This window comes from Tachysurus fulvidraco, chromosome 17 (assembly GCF_022655615.1).
Source record: "Tachysurus fulvidraco isolate hzauxx_2018 chromosome 17, HZAU_PFXX_2.0, whole genome shotgun sequence".
Classification (NCBI taxonomy): domain Eukaryota; kingdom Metazoa; phylum Chordata; class Actinopteri; order Siluriformes; family Bagridae; genus Tachysurus; species Tachysurus fulvidraco.
The window spans coordinates 14,482,628-14,503,336 of NC_062534.1; the positions used below are offsets into that span (position 1 = coordinate 14,482,628).

A 20,709-nucleotide genomic window follows, 5' to 3' on the forward strand; every position below is an offset into this window, starting at 1 on the left:
TGTCTTGGTCCTTGACGTTAATGCAGGCCAGAGCAAGGGTTATTGTATCATGCTAGTTCACTGTGTGTGAAAATGGTGTCAGAACTGACCGTTCACCTTTAATGGTAGCGTAAATGACTCATTGATTGGTGAAAAGGTGGAAAGGTGAAAAACGCTAATCCACTGATTAACTATAGGGTGAGTGGAGGCACCCATTGATTGGGACTAACCCATTAATTTGAGACAGGGGTCAGTGGAGACACACATTGATTCAAAGAAGTTCTGTATAGAATGATGAACAGAGTGAAACTTCATCATTTATCATCAATGTTCTGTATGCAAAATAAAAGTTTTGCCACATATTATTAATTATTTGGTTAAGACACCAAAAAGAAATTCACTGGGCCACCGTCAAATGGAACTGCATCTTATAGCCAAAGGTTTGTGGATACCTGTCTATCATACCCATATGGACTTATTGAACATTCTGTTATTATAACCTCCACTCTTCTGAAAAGGCTTTCCACTCTGCATTTCTGGAGCGTGACTGTGGGGATTTGTCCATTCAGCCACAAGAACATTAGTGAGGTCAGGGCCTGGTTTTGGGTGAGGGGGAATGGGGTGCAGTCTGCATTCTGGTGTACAGTGGGGTGGAGGCTGGGGCTTTGTGCAGGCCACTTGAATTATTTCATATGAACCTTGGCATACCATATGTCTTCATGTAGCTTGCTTTGGGCATTTTGTAATGCTGGAACATGTTAGCCCCTTAGATTGTAGAGCATACAAACAGCATACAAAGGCATCCGGACAATTGTGTGCTTCCAACATTGTAGGAACAGTTTGGGGAAGATGCACTTAGGGGAGTCATAAAGTGTACCTCATATTATAATAGCAAAAGTGTTACAACAGAAGAGCTGGAGTTTATACATTGACCATCAAACATATCTAAGCCATATTGAAGTCTGGCTGTAAGGCTCCAATTATTGATGCAACACTACAAATCTGGCAGCCTGGTACAGAAATCTTACCAAAAAAACTGAGCATGTTTCTAAATAAATGGCCTTCTTCTCTTGCCACATGAGCTCTGCTTAGTCAGACAGTCAATGTGGTTATTTCATAGGTAAGTACCCAAGTCTGTTTTGCTTAGAACATTACCTCAAAGGCAGAAAGCAACCCATGGCAAAAGGGTGTCTCCTGGATTTCCACGCATGAGTATATGGAGAGGGTAAAAATCAGGGATTGGGATTGATTGTGGATGCTGTAATCAAGACTCTGGCATCTGTCAGTGGAAGAGAGAAATTCCCTGGCCTACAATGCAGCCATGACAGCAACAGAAATAAACAAAGAGGGATGCAAAATTAAAAAATAATAAATTAAAGCATATATGAGATTCCTGATGGCTCTGAGAGTGTAGAAAGCCAAACAGGTAATACAGTGGTATCTTGAAATACTTGTTTTGTGAACATTTATTGTGATTAAACTACTAATTTTATCAGGGATATACAGTAAGAGCTTCATTATCCAAAGATCTATAAAGTTTCTAGCTTGTATGCCATGTTTGACGGTTTTAACGCAAGACTCTAGACAGACTATTGATTAAGACCCATGCCATTTAAGCAGCTTTTCTGCTGAACGATGTCTTCCTTGACAATGTTTAGTTCCATCTGTTATCCATATATTGATGGTGATTTGTCTGCCAAGTTTGAATGTGCAAATGAATGTGCATTGGATTCTGCTGTTGTTTCAATTACAAGTTCCTCTAGCACCAGAGGTAATGCATTAGATCCAGTTCTGGGTGAGAATTAAAATGGATTTGTGGATTTTCATTGTAGTCAAGCTTTCCTCAAGTAAACAAAAGTCGAGAGACAAGAGTAGAGCAGTTGGAAATGCGAGACAGAAAACTTTGAGAAAGGTGTATTGATCAAAGAGAGCGGAAATACACCGTTGTGTGTCAGCACTTCTTAGGGAAAATGTTCGTACTATATACTGCATTTGACCTGCTGATTGTGAAAACAATGTGCCTTCAAACAGGTGCAATGAAGCAGAGCAACTCATACTGGGTGAATACTTCCTCTTTTCTTTTTTTAATACATATAGCTTCAACAGAAACAATATGAAATATGTCGTTCCTCATGGTTTACAAGTCAAAAAGTTCACTAAACCCTACTAGATAACAAATTGCTTATTGACTGGGCATAAAAGGTTTAGATTAGCCTTCACATGAGCCCCAGTGTGCTTGTCCTTTTGACCTCTTCATATTAAGATAAAGTGTTTATGTCAGGGGTGAGAGCAGAAAATGCTCTCACCCCTGGGAGCATAACTATAAGCACATCCACAAATGCACACCTATAAGCACATTCATACACAAGTCAGGAAGCCATACAAATGTCTAAGCAAGTGAAAAGAACTTGAACATATTGACAAAATGGTTTGGTATTTCCTTTTATAAAATTAGCATAATCCAAATACAAGAGAACAAACGACTCACTATATTAAAGATATTTTCACTTGATAAGACATAATCTTTTGCAGTGCATGGACTGCAAGACCTCTGACAGAACGCCTCAGTGGAGGACTGATCGATGAGACAGCATGCCACTCCGATCAATCTGGATTAGGGTGCTGCCTGGAGGCACATCAACTCCCACTACCTCAGTGTAATGACAGTAGCCGACCAGCAAGAGACCGCAGGCCAAGGCCTCCAGAAGACTGCGGTGATAAAATGCCAAAATGTTGTGACATTCCTTAAAAAGAAAGCACACACCATGGACGTTGGTTGTGTAAGTTGTAACTGAAAGTACACAGGGCAGAACTATGTAATTTTGCATGCCCATATGAGATGTCCATCTCCAGGAAGACACAAGCAGTAAGTAGAAGAAGCCTGACTAAAAAGAGATTTAAATAAATAATTTAAATAAATAAATAAATAAATAAATAAATAAATAAATAAATAAATAAATAAATAAATAACGAGAAAAAGAGAAAATCCATAAGAAAAGCAGAGCTATGTTTTCATGCAATGTGGTGGTTTAACGCTCTCCTCCTGCTAATTTGGTTGGGAGTAAGCCATTTTTTTCTCAATCTCGGCCAGTTGCTGTTTTGTGACCATAAATGAGCATGCCGGTGCTGACGAGCAGTGCGACATGGATGTGACATCCAAAATCTGCTGTCACAGTGGTATTTTCCAAATCTGCCAAAATAATCCAAATTGGCATATCATTCCGAAAAAGATGCTACTGTATGCTTAGCCACTGGTGCACGATCAGTTTTTAAAGAGATAAACAGGAGTTTAATTAATTTAATATCAAAGTAGCTTACCTAATTACTTGAAATAACATAATGCATTAAGACATTAAGTGCCTAATTATTCATTAATTCAAGGGTTGAACTGGGTCCTGAGAACACCAGTCCATATCAGGTGCCTTATTTTTGCATTGGCATTACAATTTTAATACTAGGACCCATATATTATATGGTGGAAAAGCAAGTATACTGTGTGTTGTAGTAGGTGAGGAGTTTAGCAGCTAAGCCTGATCCAGTAAGGTACACCTGCCTGTCCCAGCGGGTGGCAATAGAGAGCAAAAAAAAGCTGGTGGGCGATTGGAGTATGTCACTTTGCTCCATAAATGGCAGGTGATCCGATGAGGTTTGAATACTAATCTAAGCCCCAGAGCAGAACCTTTATAATTTTGTAGTCAGTGTATCACAGGCCCAGGCCTTTGCACTGTTTGCTGATTTACTTCTGCATGGCCTGGCAAGCTAAGCAGATCAGACACTAGATTCCTGCTGCTGGAGCTAAACTGATTGAGAGACCCTGGGGCTTTTGGTAGACTTGCTCAAGGCAGTGGTGGAATTCCAATTGTCTTATTAGGTTGAAAAAAAAGACACCAAACAGCCATGGCTATGCGTAAAAGGACTGTTTTTAATCCCATTTCTCTAACATGTAATGGAGGAATTGTTTGCGTGATTAGCTCATGTAGCCTTATAAGACTAGCCAGACCCAACACCTGTGATCATTATCCTTTCATTGCTCCATTAATTAACAGAGTCTGAGCCTCTGGCTGTGGCAAACAATGCCAAGTCATTAGATGCATGGGAGGAAAAAAATCCTATTGTCAACAAATTAAGGTGTTGCATTTAAAAATCAAGCTTTTACAATATTAACCAGGATGCTGAAAAAACATTTGCTAGTGACAATATTTCGGAAATCTGTAGACCTGAAATAATGCAATGGCAATCGCTGACGTAAACTGTCTCTGTACAATGGTAGCCAGATGGCTTTGACACTGTAATTAGCAATTAGTTAGCAGTGGTACTGAGCGACCCTTTAGAGGTTAGAACAAAACAAAACACCTGAACATGAGGGCTTAGTCTCAGTTAACCACGGTCACCCGAGCTAAATCTGTATAGTTACCATATTCCTTGCTAGAATTGTGAGATACTAAACAAAAAGTGCACCTTATAGACTGTTCCTTCGCAATCAAAATGCAATACACAAATTAAGCTGTCATTGTGGTTCCATTCATAACAAAAAACATGACCCTTTCATATCCCTGATGGAAGGCAGGAATACAATACGCTCTGCCAAGGAAGTAATTGTACTAATAATTGTACAATGCCCATGATAAATGACGGGAAAACACAGTCTTTGCAAAAAAAGTCTGAGACTAATTAACTATGAAGCTGTTTAAAGAATTGTGATTAATGAAGTACATAACATGCAGGCTTTCGTTGAAACACCATCTGTCATAAAAAAGAGAAAGGAGCACACATAATGCCATATAATGTTTTAGTGACATTACTGCAAGTCTCTGTGAGTGTGATTCATGTTTGAGTTTCTCTTATTGCATAACAAATGTCTGAGAGTTAAGTGTCATTGCATATCGCCAAGAAAGACCATGTGACTGTCTGAGTCAGTCCACACTCACCATGGAACTGGGAACAAATGTAAACTTGAGAATGCAATAAGAAATACTTCTTCATGAATCTCTGCTTCAGGAACACAACACAAATAAGATTTGGATTTGAAAGCAAAGGAGGGAAAGGGAAAAAACCTGTGGGGAAATTTTCTTCAAATGACTGAAAACAAATATGTAATAGAATTGGAGTGGATAAGTTGGAGAACGACATGACCACTGCTTCAACGCAACATGGCAGGGAAAATAAAGTTAAATCCCACACATCCCAAACTAACAGATTTGATCAAAGAATGCACCTTTTCAAAAGGCACAAAATAGAGCATGGCTTCCTTTCATGGAAGGTCCACGGAAAAGGATTACGAACATAAAAGTCTAAGGTAACGGAAGAATGTTGACTGGCAAGGACTACAAAGCGCAGGACTGAACAGCACACTGTAGGTTCATTTATGGCAGAGTCTGTCTTGTGGACAGTTCGGAGGGCTAGTGTGCACAGAAGCAGATGGTTTGAGTTAATAGAGGTGACTGATGTGTTGAACCTTGTTTATTTCTTCCTTGAAAAAATGCTTCAGAGCTATCAAATTGTCTGGGATTCTCCTGTGCACACATTCCGCAGGTTTTTGATGGGATTTAGATCTGGGTTGTGGCTGGACCATTCAAGAACATTCAACAACGCTGATCATGGTTTTTTTTTTGTTTTTTTTTTTTTAGAAAACACTCTGTTGCTGACTTGGATGTGTGCTTTGGGTTGTTATTGTGCTGGAAAAAGAAATCTTTCAGAGGTCCAAAATAGATTGGTATTTGAATTGGTATTAGGGCCCCAGTCCCAGCTAAAGAGAAACAGGCTGACATTATGATGCTACCACCACCTTGCTTCAGTGTGAGCTTGTTGTTCTTTGACTGATAAGCTTTCTTGTCTTTGCACCAAACATATCTTTTAGCACATTACCCACATTTCTCCAGGTTTTAATCAATATCTAGTTTTTCAATTATTTTATAATAGGAGACTGGTTAATTTTGAACACAGTCACATGGCCCGTTAAAAAAAGAGGAGTGCAAGGGTTGCTATATCACATTAATGTTTGACAAAGGTCTGGTATGATTTCTCTTGGTTTAATTTTTTACATCACAAAACCTGCAATTTTAAAAGGGTTTAAATGAAATATCACCATATGGGTCATGTTCATCTCCATCAACATTAAAGTATGCATTAGAAGAGGCTTAATATAAAGCAAAGTAAAAAGTATTAATAATCTGGTTTAAACAGAGTCCACAGTTTAGCACACGATATACAGTCACCCTTGGACTTACGCTGAAGAAGTGTGACCACTTGTCTGTCTAGTTTCCTCAATGCATAAGTGCACTCAGTGTCCTGTTGCTTGCTTGACTGCCTCTGCTCTTCTCCTCACTTAAATGCTCAGAGATTCCTGACTTTTTCACTTAGACATTTCGCAACACTTCTAATTTAAGGCTGATGAAGAGCTGCTTGCTCTCACCTCCTTCCACAGGCCCTGTTGCCTATCTTGATTAACCAGCTCCATGTGCTGCAATGAGAACAGTACTCAATGTGCATCTTGTTATCCAGGCACTGAGAGTTAAGTCTCTGCTGAAGCAGCATTCAAAATGGAGTTAAGCTCTCACAGTGTCATTGTCCCACACTCTCCTAAGTACAGTCAATGTATTTCTCTTTAGCCTTTGGAAAGGAAGTGCATTTTACAGTAGAGTTGGGACAAGGTAAAACAAAATTTAAGCATTTAACCATTTCATGTGTGCGGATCTGATTTTCGGTCTAGAATCGTTATTTTACATCCAAATTATTGTAATGAGAATTAGCACTTTTGCAAACGTGCTTTTGATAGGTAGATTTATCAGTATGCTTCATTTGATGAAAGGCCTCCCAAGGAGACTAGTTAAAAGAGGTGTGAAAACCCTTTGAGACAGCCTGTAACCCCCCCCACAAAAAATAATTAGAGCATCACCACAGCTATCCATCTATGTCAGTCCGGCTCAGTGCACACTGACATGGAGCAGGAGCCACCATCACACAGCTTATACCACAGAGACAGGAAACACACCATGCAGGACAATTACCCAAGCCCCATAACCCATGGAAGATCAGAAACACAGAGCGCACATATGGGAGAATTAAAGGGGACATAAATCACATTTACAGCATTATTAGCTGCCCATCACTTTAAACATACCACTGCTTTTCAAACCCTACTTGGCAATACTGTTGGTCTGCGGAGGAATAAAAATATGCTGATTTAAGTCGTTTAAGTGTTTCTATAAATACTAATAAAACATACTGCAAAATGTGTAGCTGTTCTGTTAAAGCTTACTGAAAATGGCTTTGCAGGGACACCAGAAATGTATACTTTCCTACGTTCTTCTAGAGGACTTTTTCTTTTCTTTTTTTTTGTCAGGTCTAAATATGAATTAATACAACCTTCGGTGAATTGATGCGGATTCCAAAAGCCACAAAACATTATGAAGTCTGGTAAATCAAGAGTAGGTAATTTCTTAGTCGGAAATGTTTCTCTAGGCAGAAACCCAGCAGTATAGCAACATCCACCAATTCAAAAACCATACATAACCTTAACTCTGATATCAAAGACTGGTTACAAAAGTTCCTTTGACCTCGGCATAACAAAATGAGACATACAAATCAGCTACCTTTGCCTGTGCTCCACCCATCACGAGGACATGAATCTAAAAAGTCCAATATAGCCTTACATGACTAAATCCTGATGCACACTCTGTCTGCCATTCTCTGACATTTACAGACTTCATTAAGGCCAAACTACTGCTTGCGAAATGAGGCTGGCTGCATCAGTGCTGCTGTAAGCAGAGTATGATAAGTCATTATTGCCCAGTAAATTCTCAATTAGCCGGGTGCTGTTGCAGTCAGCATGTTTTGGATAAATGTTGGGTAATATTTTACTACTGTTACTGCTCCCAAGGAGGCAGCCATAAAAGAGCCACAATGCAAAGCACCCTCACTTATGCTGCTAAAGCTTCCGGAGGCCTGTATTGCTTGTGTAGTCATAATTGCACTCTATAACGGGTGGGGTGATTCTATGAGACCGAGAGAATGTTCAGCTGTGGTCCTGTTAGCCTGGTATTGCTGTCACCCTGGGCTTTTCTAGGATAGAGGAGCTCATATTGTCGTGGTGCTGATGGCTTGTTATCTTGCCCGTCTAATAGAAAGTTAATGAAACCTGCATTGATGAGCAAATGCGGCTCAGTCCCCTCAAGGTCACTTACGGATGCTATGAATACCTATAATAGAGAACCTTCAAAAAATTAATACAAGAAACAGTATGTGTACTGGAGTCACGATTTCTAAATAGCGCTTAAGTAAGCAGGCATTTAGTGTCTCGAGGCATTTGTGTATGCTCAAGCAGCAGGGGGAGAAGAACCCATGCTGTTATTTTTTCCCTATAAGAACAGTTCTCTGTCGCTCTCTCTCTCTCTCTATCTCTATCTCTATCTCTCTCGATCTTTCTCTCAGCATGATTCTGATGTTGTGACCTTGCGTGGACTTAGTCATTCTACAAACATAGCACCTTTTATTTATTTATTAATTTATTTATTTATTGTAATTCCAGTGTTTTTCTAGAGAAAACGCAAGGGATTATGGAAACATGCTTTTCCAGAGAACAACTGCATACTACATGAACAACTGCATGCAATGTAACGTAACCTAACATAGCATAATGTAACAAAATGATGGTAATGAAATAGTTGTTTTGCAGTATGAACAGGGTGCTGTAAGGCTCCATTTCAAGATTAAAGAGGTCTTCACTTGAGGCATCTATAACATTACAAGGTATGAACATTAAAAAAAAAGACTTGGAATTAAAACACCAAACTACAAAAAGAGCTGTGGTAGGTAGCACTATTGTCAGTGTTGTGCTGGGTTTAATGTCTGTGTGGAGTTTTGCATTCTCTCCCTGCGTCTCACTGTGTCCTCTGCTTTCCTCCCACGTTTCAAAAACATGCCTGTACATGGATCGGCTGTGCTAATGTCGTGACAGCGCCGGATTCAACCACGAACGCTGATTTCCAGAATCGACCAGAGTACCACAACATGGCAGACCCAGACACAATTTTCCCATCACCCACATCCAAAATCACCTTCACATTTACCTGAACACTGATTACACACAGGAATCAAGCAAACAGACTAAATGCAAAATCTCTTTCTGATTCTACCTCAATTCTAAGCATTTGTATTTTGTTTACGGTATCTGTTCTTTGGTTTTATTCTTGGTTTGGCCTTAAATAAATGAACCAAACCTGTTTTGTAACACTATTATATTTTTTAATGTCTATTTGGATTTCTTGACCTTTTGCAATCAAGCCTATACGCAATTCCTTCCCTGTTGCCCCAAGGTGTAAATGAGTTGTATGTACACTGTGTCCCTTGTAGGCTGTATTCTGGCTTCACGTCCAACATATCCCGGGATTGGCTTCACATCCACTGTAACCCTAACCAGGAAAATGCACCTAGTGAAGATGAATGAATGAATAATTTGACCAGACTTGGTACCTGGTTACTCTAATGTGTCTCTGCACACATTGAAATACTTTATTTACTCCTACATAGAAATTGCTTTACCACTGATTCATTGGTAAGTTTACCACAAATTTGTGGCATTTGATCTATTTTAACCTTTTTTTTAGAGCTTTCTTCAACCAGTGGAACATTGTTGTATATAACCTTCGAGTTTTTTTTTTTTTTCTCATTTGGTCAATGGTATACAGGGAGAACTTTTTCATAAAAGGCCACTAAAATAAAGCAGCAACTAGAAGGCTAAAGCAACAAAAGACATCATGACCTTGCATCATAGAACTCAAAAAATACCTTAAGCCACTGCAAGAGGAAAATAATATAAACAGGTCAGACCATCTGAACTGATCAATGGAAATGATTTGTGAAAACACATCTGGCAAAAGAGGAGGAAATGTATGGCTTTTCTTATAATCTATGTATAGTCTAATAGGTAAACTAGTCATTTTACAGTAATTCATGGGTTGTGTTTTTACTCACTAAAGGCCTAGAATACTGTAGCATGTCCTCTATGACCTGCAATGCTTCAGCAGAGTCAACTCTATAGTCACTATGTACAAAGTGGTATCAATCACAAGGCTTAGCTAACTTTGCTATGCCTATAGACAAAATTCACTGTGCTGGTTGGCTCTAATCTGTAGATTTCTAGAGCAGTCAAAGTAGTTGGTACTGAATATTAAGAACTGTTTGAAGAGCACAGACACTAATCTCATTCTTGCTCCCCAATCTAGTTTCAGGGCAATCCGGGGCAGTTTTTACTAAGCTCGGGACTCTTATTAAATCACCTACGTGCTCTCTACACTGGGAGATGTTAGATAGAAAATGAAAGTAAACCAAATCTTAAACTGTCTCTCAGTATAAAAACCTCACTTTATATTTAGAATGGTGTTAATATTCCGATTTTTTTATTTATTTTTTAATTTACAAAGTGATGATCTATACCACAGAACAGAAGTAAATTGCCATAAAACAGTCATAGACTGACTGATTGCCTAGACTGTGATATAGGAAGCTAGACTATCAGTTGCGCTGAGAGGGATAATGATGAATACCAGGTCTGATGCCAGAACCACACCAGTCCACTGGCTCTTTATGACAAGACTCAAGCAGGAAATGGCAGCCACGATCAATAATATCCTCTACTAAATTATAGCAGCCCAAGCAAACCCATTAAAGAGTGCTTTGTGCATGTAATACGTTCAGCCCAGTAGGTTTTCTCCAACATTATCTCTTCTGCATCCTTATTGAATTTGAAATTGCAATAGTATTTATGCTCATATTTGTCCTATCAGCTATTGTACTATTGTCTGTGGTACATTCATCAGTGCTTTTATCATTCATTCTAACCTCCAGTCTAATACCTCTGTACCTTTTTTTTCATGGTTGCCAAAATAAATCATTTCAGTAGATAGTCATTACTGATAGTCAGGAAAACCACAACTGAAGCTACGAGCTCAAAAATGTTAAAAGTACATCCACCCTAAAGTCACTCTCTGAGTATGATCTCAGACTAGACTCTCAGGAGGATCAAACAACAACAACAACAATAACAACAAAGAACAGCAGGAGGATATTTCGTAAAGTCTTCACTTGTAATAAAATAGTAGCTTTTGGTGTCCATTTTGAACATACCGCATGTGACTAAGAAAAAGTACAAACATGTCTATGCTAGCCTGCATATAATAAAAGAAGAGTTCTTAACTTCCAAGTGAGTTCAGGCTGCATAGCGCATAAAGCTACAGGCCTGTCAGTGTAATATTTTGACATAATTCATCATGGTGCATTAATTCTATAATAGCATTACATAACCCTTCGCACAACACACTGCACCACCGGCAAACTTAATCAGTTTGTTTAGGTCCTGACTCCAAACAACATACACTCCTCAGGGGGTCCTCTATACGCCGACAAACACAATCCAAAAATCACTGTTTTTGATTTGATCGCAGTTGACGATCAGATGTAATATTAATCATTCTTCAGTATCTATTCCATCAAGGGTGGCTTCACAGCATGGATGTTATAGGAGGTACACGGTACTGTGTTCAGGAAATCTTACTGAGATGATTAAACATTTGTTTGTTCATTTGATCTTTAGCTCTAATGCGAGCAACTAAACAGCTAACGTGTGTATTAATTGATTTAGAATTTAGTAAACGAAATGAATTTTATTTGTAAAGCAACAATGAGATGTACGACATGATCTTCAGATAATAACGTGTGCATGTACTGTACGCTCAAATCACACGTACACATAGAGTATAATACACACACAAACATTTCCTAGGGCTGTGGAATAAAAGTATGCTGAGCTTCCCTTAAAAAAAAGGACAAACAAGTAACATGTCTTGAAGAATGGTCAGCAGTAATTGTGTGGTGGCTTTAAAAGGTCTAGTAGCAATAAGTACATGAAGAATATCTCCAATATAAGAGGGGCAGTCGGTTTACAGTTGAGACCAAAAGCTAAAGATATTCAATCTCTCAAAACATGCTTTTTTTCACAACAACTATCGGAATTAAATAAAAACCTAACTGTGAGAAATACAAACTGAATTGCTTTGCCATAATCAATCAGAACTGTATACTGTATGTAAAGGAGTAAGGCTTTTAATCCAAAGATTTCCATCCTAACTGTGAAGCATGGGGTTGGCAGCATCTGTGGTGATCTTTTGATGAAAATAATAATGGTGAGGTTCAGAAAATAGATGTCAGGCGACATTGTTATTGTTGTTCAAAAATATTGAAGCAAGAAATCAGCCGGAAAGTTTACTGGGTCTTCTAGCAAGACAACTGTCCTCAGCATACCTTCACCATTTGTAACAAAATAGCTTAGAGAAATCACAGTGAAAGCACTAGAGTGGCCATAAACACATGTTAGGGACTGAAGTGAAAAAACACAACAGAGCAAAAAGGTTCAAAATCCTGTTCGATTTCCAAAAGTTCCAGATTAATGAGCAAAAAAAATTCCAAAATCATGAGATGAGAATCGTGGGAATCATGCGGAAGGCCACGCCAAGCTTTTTATTTAGTGAAGTCATTCAAAAGCAATAACATCTAATATGAACATAGTACCTGTTCACCCGGTGAAAATCTGATAGAGTAAACAAAAACCTGCTTCTTAGGAGGACTGTTTTGAAATAAGCTCTTAATAACCTCTTATAACACAGGGAATGTTGTTTTAACACCTGCACTGATCTTTAATCTTAGATATTTATCTCTAATCCAAGAATGATTTTACTTTTTAAATAATAACCCACAAAAGCCGAATAATCAGCCAAACCGGAATTAACCAGCGTTCATAGAATCAGTTAGGAATGTGAAGCCCACAATAAGCATTATGAATCACCAGCTTAATTAATAACATAATTAAGCAGTTCATTGTCAATATTGAGAACTGAGGCTGGGGCAAATTTAAGGAGTTCTGTAATTATCACCATTAGAAGAATGGTTGAATTTTTTTTTTTCTTAAGTTTTGCTTGTGGACTAAATCAACATTAGGTGTGTTTTTTTAACGTTTAAACAAATACCATGGCTCACTGATGCCGAAGATAAGATCTACTTTAACCTATATACTACGCCTCAATGTAGAAATTTGCTGGCATCAATGTAGTTAGTAATACAGTAGCACAGTAATTACAGTAACATTGTGTTCATACACTTCAGACAGGAACAGAGTGTTAAAGAAATAGATTTACTTTTGACTCCGAGCAATGGGCAGTGGGTGTCTGAGAAGCATTGGCTAAAGCTAAATCACAGTCTTTTGTCCCAAATCAAAGGTGAGAATTAGTCCTGATGAAAGTATTATTAAACAGCACACCATACCAATCAAATGTTCTGCTAAGTAATCACATTCGGTCGCCGAGCACACCGCTCTCGCACGATGAATATTTCTGTTTCACTATTGTGTGATAAATGAACTATGACTTGCTTTGGCCGTGTGCGTCTTATAATTAGTGCAAAAAAATTCTGCTCTTGAATCAGTTTATTCATAACATTCAAAGACTTGTCTTCTATGACCAGTGTCATTGGAGCCTAATGCAGTGAATTGTTTCAGATATGAATAAATAAACATGCCATTTACAACTAATTCGCCACAAACCCTCGGCAGTCTCACTGTGTGTATGATTGGGAAAGCGTGTATTTTTTCCATAAGAGATGTAGATGGGACACAGCGTGAGCTGTAATCATTCATACTGGGTTCCTATTGGTAACCCAGTTTCCTGTCCCAATCTTTGCTGATTGGCTGCTTTATTTTGTCCGTAGTTGGTGGATGGGTTTGTGAGAACCCGTGCGATTGTGCCCTGTGATGAGTTGGTAGCCTGTACAGGGTGTCTCCCACTTTGTGCTTTGAGTCTCCATGGATAGATTCCAGGCTCTCCATGACTCTGTATACGATAAGCGGTACATAAAATGGATGGAGGGATATAAATATGCTAAAAAATGTAAAAATAATGAGGTCTGACTTTAAATTTTTTTGGGAACGTGGTCTCACAAGGAAATTTTACTTTCTTTGTTTAGGAAAGAAAAAGACGCGACAAGTTCCAAAGCATACAATTGGGATAAGACATAACATTAATTATCTGCATTAATATTTATGTCATTGCAAAAGTTTCACAAGGAGAGTAAGACGATCGTGCTTGTGCATTATTATATTTTCAATGGATTAACTCGGCATGACTCAGTTTGACAGTGGACTCTCTTTTAGAAAAGAGATCTTTTAGAGAATGGTAATCAGAGAAGCCACACAGAGAGACAGGCAGGCAAAATTAAAAGCCGAGAGACAGGAGAAACGTTTCCTAAAAAAAGAAAAAATACAAAAAACACACCTCTGCTGCCCTGTGATTGCAAAATTAATCCATCGTGATATCCAAGTCAGGACCCTTACTATGATGGATTATTCTACCATGGCAGTGGGTTAGTAGACAGTTGCCCCCATGGCCCTTCAGACGAGATAGAATGAAGGCTGCTTTAAGATTTATCCAGGATACAATTGATCTGTGCACATTAAAGGCCCCCTGACTTGGACTGAGCTTGTTTCATTAACTAAAGCTGACTTTAATGAACAGCTATAGCAGTTCTGATTTTTAGCAGGAAGGAGAGCTCAGTGGGATGGACAGTCAAAGAGATAGTGAGAGAAAGCATGGAAGGCTTGAGAGTGTAAAAACCAGAGATATTTTATGCCTAAATCAATGACCAAGCTGCCTCTTATTCCATCAAATGCATGTTCATTTTTTCCCCAGGATCAATGTTATTTGGATTTGGGAAGCAGGCGCAGCCACAAAAATTTACAAGTGTTCTCTTTTTGGTTGAGAACGGTGACTAGATTGACAGTTTTACAAGCACATCCAATAAACGAGGATAAATCTGTTGAACACTTAGGGATAATGAAAAAGAGCTTCCACTTTTATTTATTGCTTTACTTCGGTATTATTAGCGGTGCTTAAACAGAGAAAAATAAAATCGGCATCATCTTCTATACGATGACTATCAATGTTCTGTCACAAACATTCACTGCATTGCAACATATCAAATATTTACTCCAGTCTTCTCTGGGCTACATTCTGCACTACCGCAATGTAACCAAGCCAAACTCTGCCTCGGTGCTGTTTCTCTGAGAGTGACGTAATAATATGACTTCTTTTTAAAAACAAATGAGGTGTACTGTTCTAGAGATTTCGATATGCTGCATTTAGTGTTCAATATGTTTAAAAAGAGATAAAATTACTAATTGCATATTCATCTTAAATAAGGTGGTGGTAGAGGTGGGTGTTGTTAAAACATACAGACAAAAGGGGCATTTGTGGGCCTTCTCCAAACTTGAATGTTGAATGTAGAAAATTGTATGCTGTAACATTATGAATTCCCCTTCCCTGGAACTAAAGAGGCCCAAAACGTTCCAGCATGACAATGCCCCTGTGCACAAAGCGATGTCCATGATGACAAGCTCTGAACACCTTTGTGATGAACAGGAACACCAAATGCACGTCAGTCTTCTTCACCTGATAGCAACACCTAATGCTCTTGTGGCTGAAGGAGCTCCATTGCACACATTCCAAACTTTAGTGTAAAGCCTTCGCAGACAAGGGCAGAAGTGCTGTTTTAGCAGCAAAGTAGGCACAGACTCTAGAACTGGATGTTTAACAAGTGTGCATGATTGTGATGATGTGTACAAACACTTTTGGCAATAAACCATAAACACACTGGTGCAGAAGAAGACATACTATACTACAGAACGTTGATATATATATATATATATATATATATATATATATATATATATAATGTAATGTGTGTCTGCACACGCTTGTGCTCTGATGTGCTTTAATATCGATGATCGAGCAGGCAGACATAAGACTGAAAAGGTTTAACTACTGTACGTGAAAGAACCTATCACTGGCTGTCCTTTGCTGAATGTACCAAAGAAAAGAGCTTCCTGCCTTCCTTACACAAACCGTTCCCTTTTCTTCCCTTTCATGGTTTTAGTGGGGGAAGTCAATATGACCTTTGTGGAACTCAGAAAAACAGCTTTTGGTTGTTTCCCTCTACAACCTCTCACTCTGAGAGAATGACACAGGCGGGAGAGGAGAGAGGAGGTCATGAGTAAACGCCTGAATGCTGGGGAAAAGTGCCACCTCGTCTCTAGATTATTGATGGCTAAATAGGTGCATGGCATTGACTCATGCTGTCAGGACTGTCATGTGAATAAGCGAAAGTGTGAAGGTTGCTGAAGGTTGTTCACATTAATTGCAGAATGTGAAGAGCCAGTTTGCTAAATAAAATAGAATCATAAAGCATCGTAGCAGAACCTGCCTTAGGTTTCTAAATGTGAAACTTCAACATGTTCTGGATTACACTTGAATGGAGATACATTAATGAAAGGTGGAAGGTGTGTTGCCTCTCAGTGTGTGAGCAGTATGTGGGTGAGAAATGTAACACACAGTACCTTTAATGAATACTCCAAGGAGGGGAAGGGTGACACCGTCAATCAGAGTTGACAGGAAAAGAAAAAGAAAAAAACACACTCCGCAGAGATACACCTCAAATCCTTATTAAGGGTTTACACAACACACTCCTACATAATACCTCAAACAAAGTAAAACAAACTAGCAACTTGCACCCTACCAAACCATCGATAAGTCCCTTTTCTCCTCCATGTGTAGCTTTACACAGACCTGACTTCACTTATTTAATGAGACTTATTCATTCATCTTCCTTAAGCAACATAATTGACTGTATTAAATCTTGTTGATTTAATGTATCTACCTCATCAATGCAAGCTGAAATTACACAAAGCATGATTTATGGTTATCCAAATGTTTTCCACCGACTCCTGGTACATGACTGTAACTGATTTATTATGTTTGCTTGTTGCAAGTTTAGCAGTACAGATTTCCACAAAGTCGCATGGCTACGTAATTCTTCTAGCTCGTTATGCACATGTCACAAATCACGCGCAAACCCAAACACACAGAGTGATTTCTCTGTGTCTACACAATATTAACTGACAAATAATAATAATATTACTACTACTAATAATAATAATGATAATACTACTACTACTACTACTACTACTACTAATAATAATAATAAATAATTATCTCGTTAGTCCTATAAAATAATTGAAAAAAAAATAAAAATAAATAAAAACCCAGACATTTTTTATGAATTCCCTCCAAAGCTTTTTAAATGCTTAGTGACACAGATCAGGGACAGAGAATACAAATAATCCAGCAGGCAAAATCTCCCCACTCTCCTCTCAGCATGAGGCGCTTGGGCCTCTTTGTTTGCTAAACGTGATGTGCAATGCTGATCGGTCAACGCCGTCCGTCGCCAGTCATGTGGGATTGCAATTGAATGATGAATTTCTTATCTCTTGTTTGTGTACACCTATGCAAACAAACATGTGTGACAGAGTGTGTCAATGACACACACATTCTTATGTGGTCTGCAATGGGCCTGAGGGAGTGACTACACCTCAACATAAGCCACAAATAAGATGGTAAACTAAAACGCAGCAGACGTGCTGGCAGAGAGCTTGTTTTAAAAGTCCTGTCAGACCCCAACTGTTTTGATGCATGTACTTGTGTCCAATAAAATCCTTGCAAACGTGATGGCTTCGACTCATTAAAGTGCAACACAGGGTACTGGAACATTGTTGAAGCTTTAAACAGAAAGCACTCAGTTTGAGGCGGAGAGGAAGCACAAAAGGAGCAGCGGTGTCGGAGACGCCGGCTTCCGTGCCCTTGTGAGGTGAGGACATCTGAGTCATTTCTTTGAGTGGAATAGTTGGCCTTAATCAATCACTCAGGAGCAGGCAGCTCAGAAGCAAAGGCCAAGAGAACCAGTATACATGCTGGTTAATTAGACAATCAGCCAGACATGAGGTCTCATTACCAACCTCCTCACTGCCCTGTCTTCTCTCTCATCTCTGCAGATAATACAATCTGCAAAATATACTTCAATAATAGACAAGAAAAAACATACAATAGATCCATTATATTGAGTAAATAAATAAATAAATAAATAAATAAATAAATAAATAAACAAACAGACATTAATCAGAGAGTTGACTTCACCCTTTGCATGCATAGTTTTAAAAGTCATTTTAAATACATAGCTACTATGGAATGCTGCTATAATTAACAGTTACTATAATTAAACAGTTTTAGGTAATTGTGCCTGTGTGTTGGTCAGTTTAGGACACTATTCTCATCTTATTGTCTTAAACAGTGGGTTTAAGACAATAAGGTGAGCTTCCAAGACAACTGTGGGTTCTCACCTTATTGTCTTATACGGTCCCTGAAATCTGGGAGATTCACAGAGTTGAGTTGCTGCTCCTTCAGAACATGAGGAGACACGTGGTTAACTTACAACATGCAACTTCCAACCAATTGGGGAAGAATCACCATTGTTTGCCAAATTAATTGCTTTGTCCTGGTCACAGTGGATCTCAGGAACACTGGGTACGAGCCAGGAATACACCCTGAATGGGATCGACGCCAGTGCGTAGCAGGATACCATGTACACACACTCACACGATGATTCACACCTAGGGACAATTTGACATAGCCAGTCCATCTACATGCATGCTTTTGGGAAGTACATCACATTTGTTGTGGAAAGATACAGTACTCGAGGTCATGTTCTACATGGAAACCACGAATGTAATGACTGAGCGAGTATGCTGTAAGACATCTATATTAACTAGTCATGTAATTACTTCCTGTAAGTCCTGTGTATGTCATGTGATCTCAATATACATTTTTATAAATGTATTTCTTTTTTTAAATGATGATATGCATAATAGACATTTAATGTTTATGAAAGCAGGCAAAAGGGAGATAACGAATGGAAATTTTTACTTGACCCCATTCATGCAACCACATCATAAAACCACTGTGAGCGACAGTCGTCAATCATATTGACTGGCAGTGCCGACGAATCCGTATCGAAGAGATAGTAGGAGATGACAGAGTGAGAGAAAGACAGTTTTTGCATTTCTATAAACAGTCAAAGAGACAATGAGAAGGTGATATAAATCTTAAAGCGTCTTCATGCAAAAAAGGAGAGGAAGAGGCAGGTTCGCTCTCTTAGTACTCTCTTATTCTGTATTTTCTCTCCACTTGTCAGGACAAATACTTTCTATTTCCATATTCAGCATATCGTTTTAGAGAATTTGTCTTCACTGATCACAAGCTATTAGTAACACACATATTGCCAAATAATAACATCTGTTTCGATAAATAATCTAGAATATGAATAGCCTCGGTAAAGACAGGGCATTGTGGTGACTGATACATTCCATGTCCTTGCATAATCCTGAGCTATGAAAAAAGAACCATACTAATAAACCGTGCATATAAGATTAGCATGACAATTAGCCGAGATGCAATTATCAGTTAGTGAGATGAAAGTGACTTTTCTTCCAAGGTGTTTTTTATACATTCAATAGCTGTTGAGTAGTTTGATAAATTGAGGTTTTTTTTTTTCTGATGTTGGAGTTCACAGCTGACGGAACTGCTACATTCTTGTGTGAATCTTGCTAATTAGACTGAGTTTTTTTGTCTTTTCATTAACCTCATTTGACACCTCCTGCAAGCCATGCAAGGGTTTAGGGTGGCACCGAATTAACACGGAAACATGCGATCGTTGTAAGTGATGCACAAGAACTGCCAGGGGAAACACTAGAGAGAAAATATAAACTGAAGCCATGAATCCAATTGAAACAGATAAACATCAACTAACAAACATCAAGTAAATAACAACTAAAAATAGTCCCATTCTCAGTCAATTAATAAGTGCATCCTGTCAGGCAAGCTACCAGTCATTTTGCACTTCATTATCATTGGAAACTATTCTTTTTCATGGCCAATTGGCACCGACAAGACCAAATTTTATTAATCCTTGTATGTTGTTCGGGTCTGTGGAACCCATATTCATAAACATCAATAGTTTTGAAAAACTTTGCTTCCTTGTAAATTTGTTGATTTTTTCCCCACTCATAACTTGATTAAATTTAATTTTCTTTTTGTATTACATTTTATTAAAAACAACAAAAAGCGAGTAGCACTTTAATTAAAAAATGTGATGTAATAAATGTAAAGGGCAAATATTAACCATATATGTTGTTTATACTGCTTGTAATTGGGATGAAGTAAACATCTGTAGAGTATTTTAACATAATTTGTTTTGATTGTGTTGACTTAAAAACCCCAAAATGCCATACAAGGGTTAAATATATCAGTCCAGTACAATCCGCACTAAATTATCAAAATTTGTGGACACCTCACCCATATGTGATGTCTTCACCAAAATATTTCCCCAATCCGAAAGCACGACATTGTATAGATGCCTTTGTCTGCTACACATTTCATTACAATCTCCCTTCGCTGGAACCAAGCACAGAGCCCAAACTCCACTGTGCACGTTTGGTATGTTCAAGAATGCTGAGTGCATCCAGGTCTTCTTGTCTCATGTCATTGCCTGACCTCACAATTGCTTTTGTAGCTGAATGAGCAAATACCCCACAGCCACTTTCCAAACTTTAGTGGAAAACCTTCCCAGAAGATTGAAGGTTATTATAAGAGCAAAGGGAGATGAAATCTATATAACAGCATGCTCATAAAGCTCATATGGGTGTGAATGCAGGTGTCCAGATGTTCTGTTTTGCTAAATGAAGAGGCAAAGATGAAGAGGTGATAAAGTCACTTTTACTGTCATCGATGTGAACATCCAGTT

At 38.5% G+C, this 20,709-nt stretch overlaps 1 protein-coding gene across 1 annotated transcript in view; it reads right to left on the reverse strand.

The window, feature by feature from the left end:
- The window catches only part of tenm2a (teneurin transmembrane protein 2a), a 215,697-nt gene that overhangs the window by 175,576 nt on the left and 19,412 nt on the right, over positions 1-20,709 (reverse strand). The window lies entirely within an intron of this gene.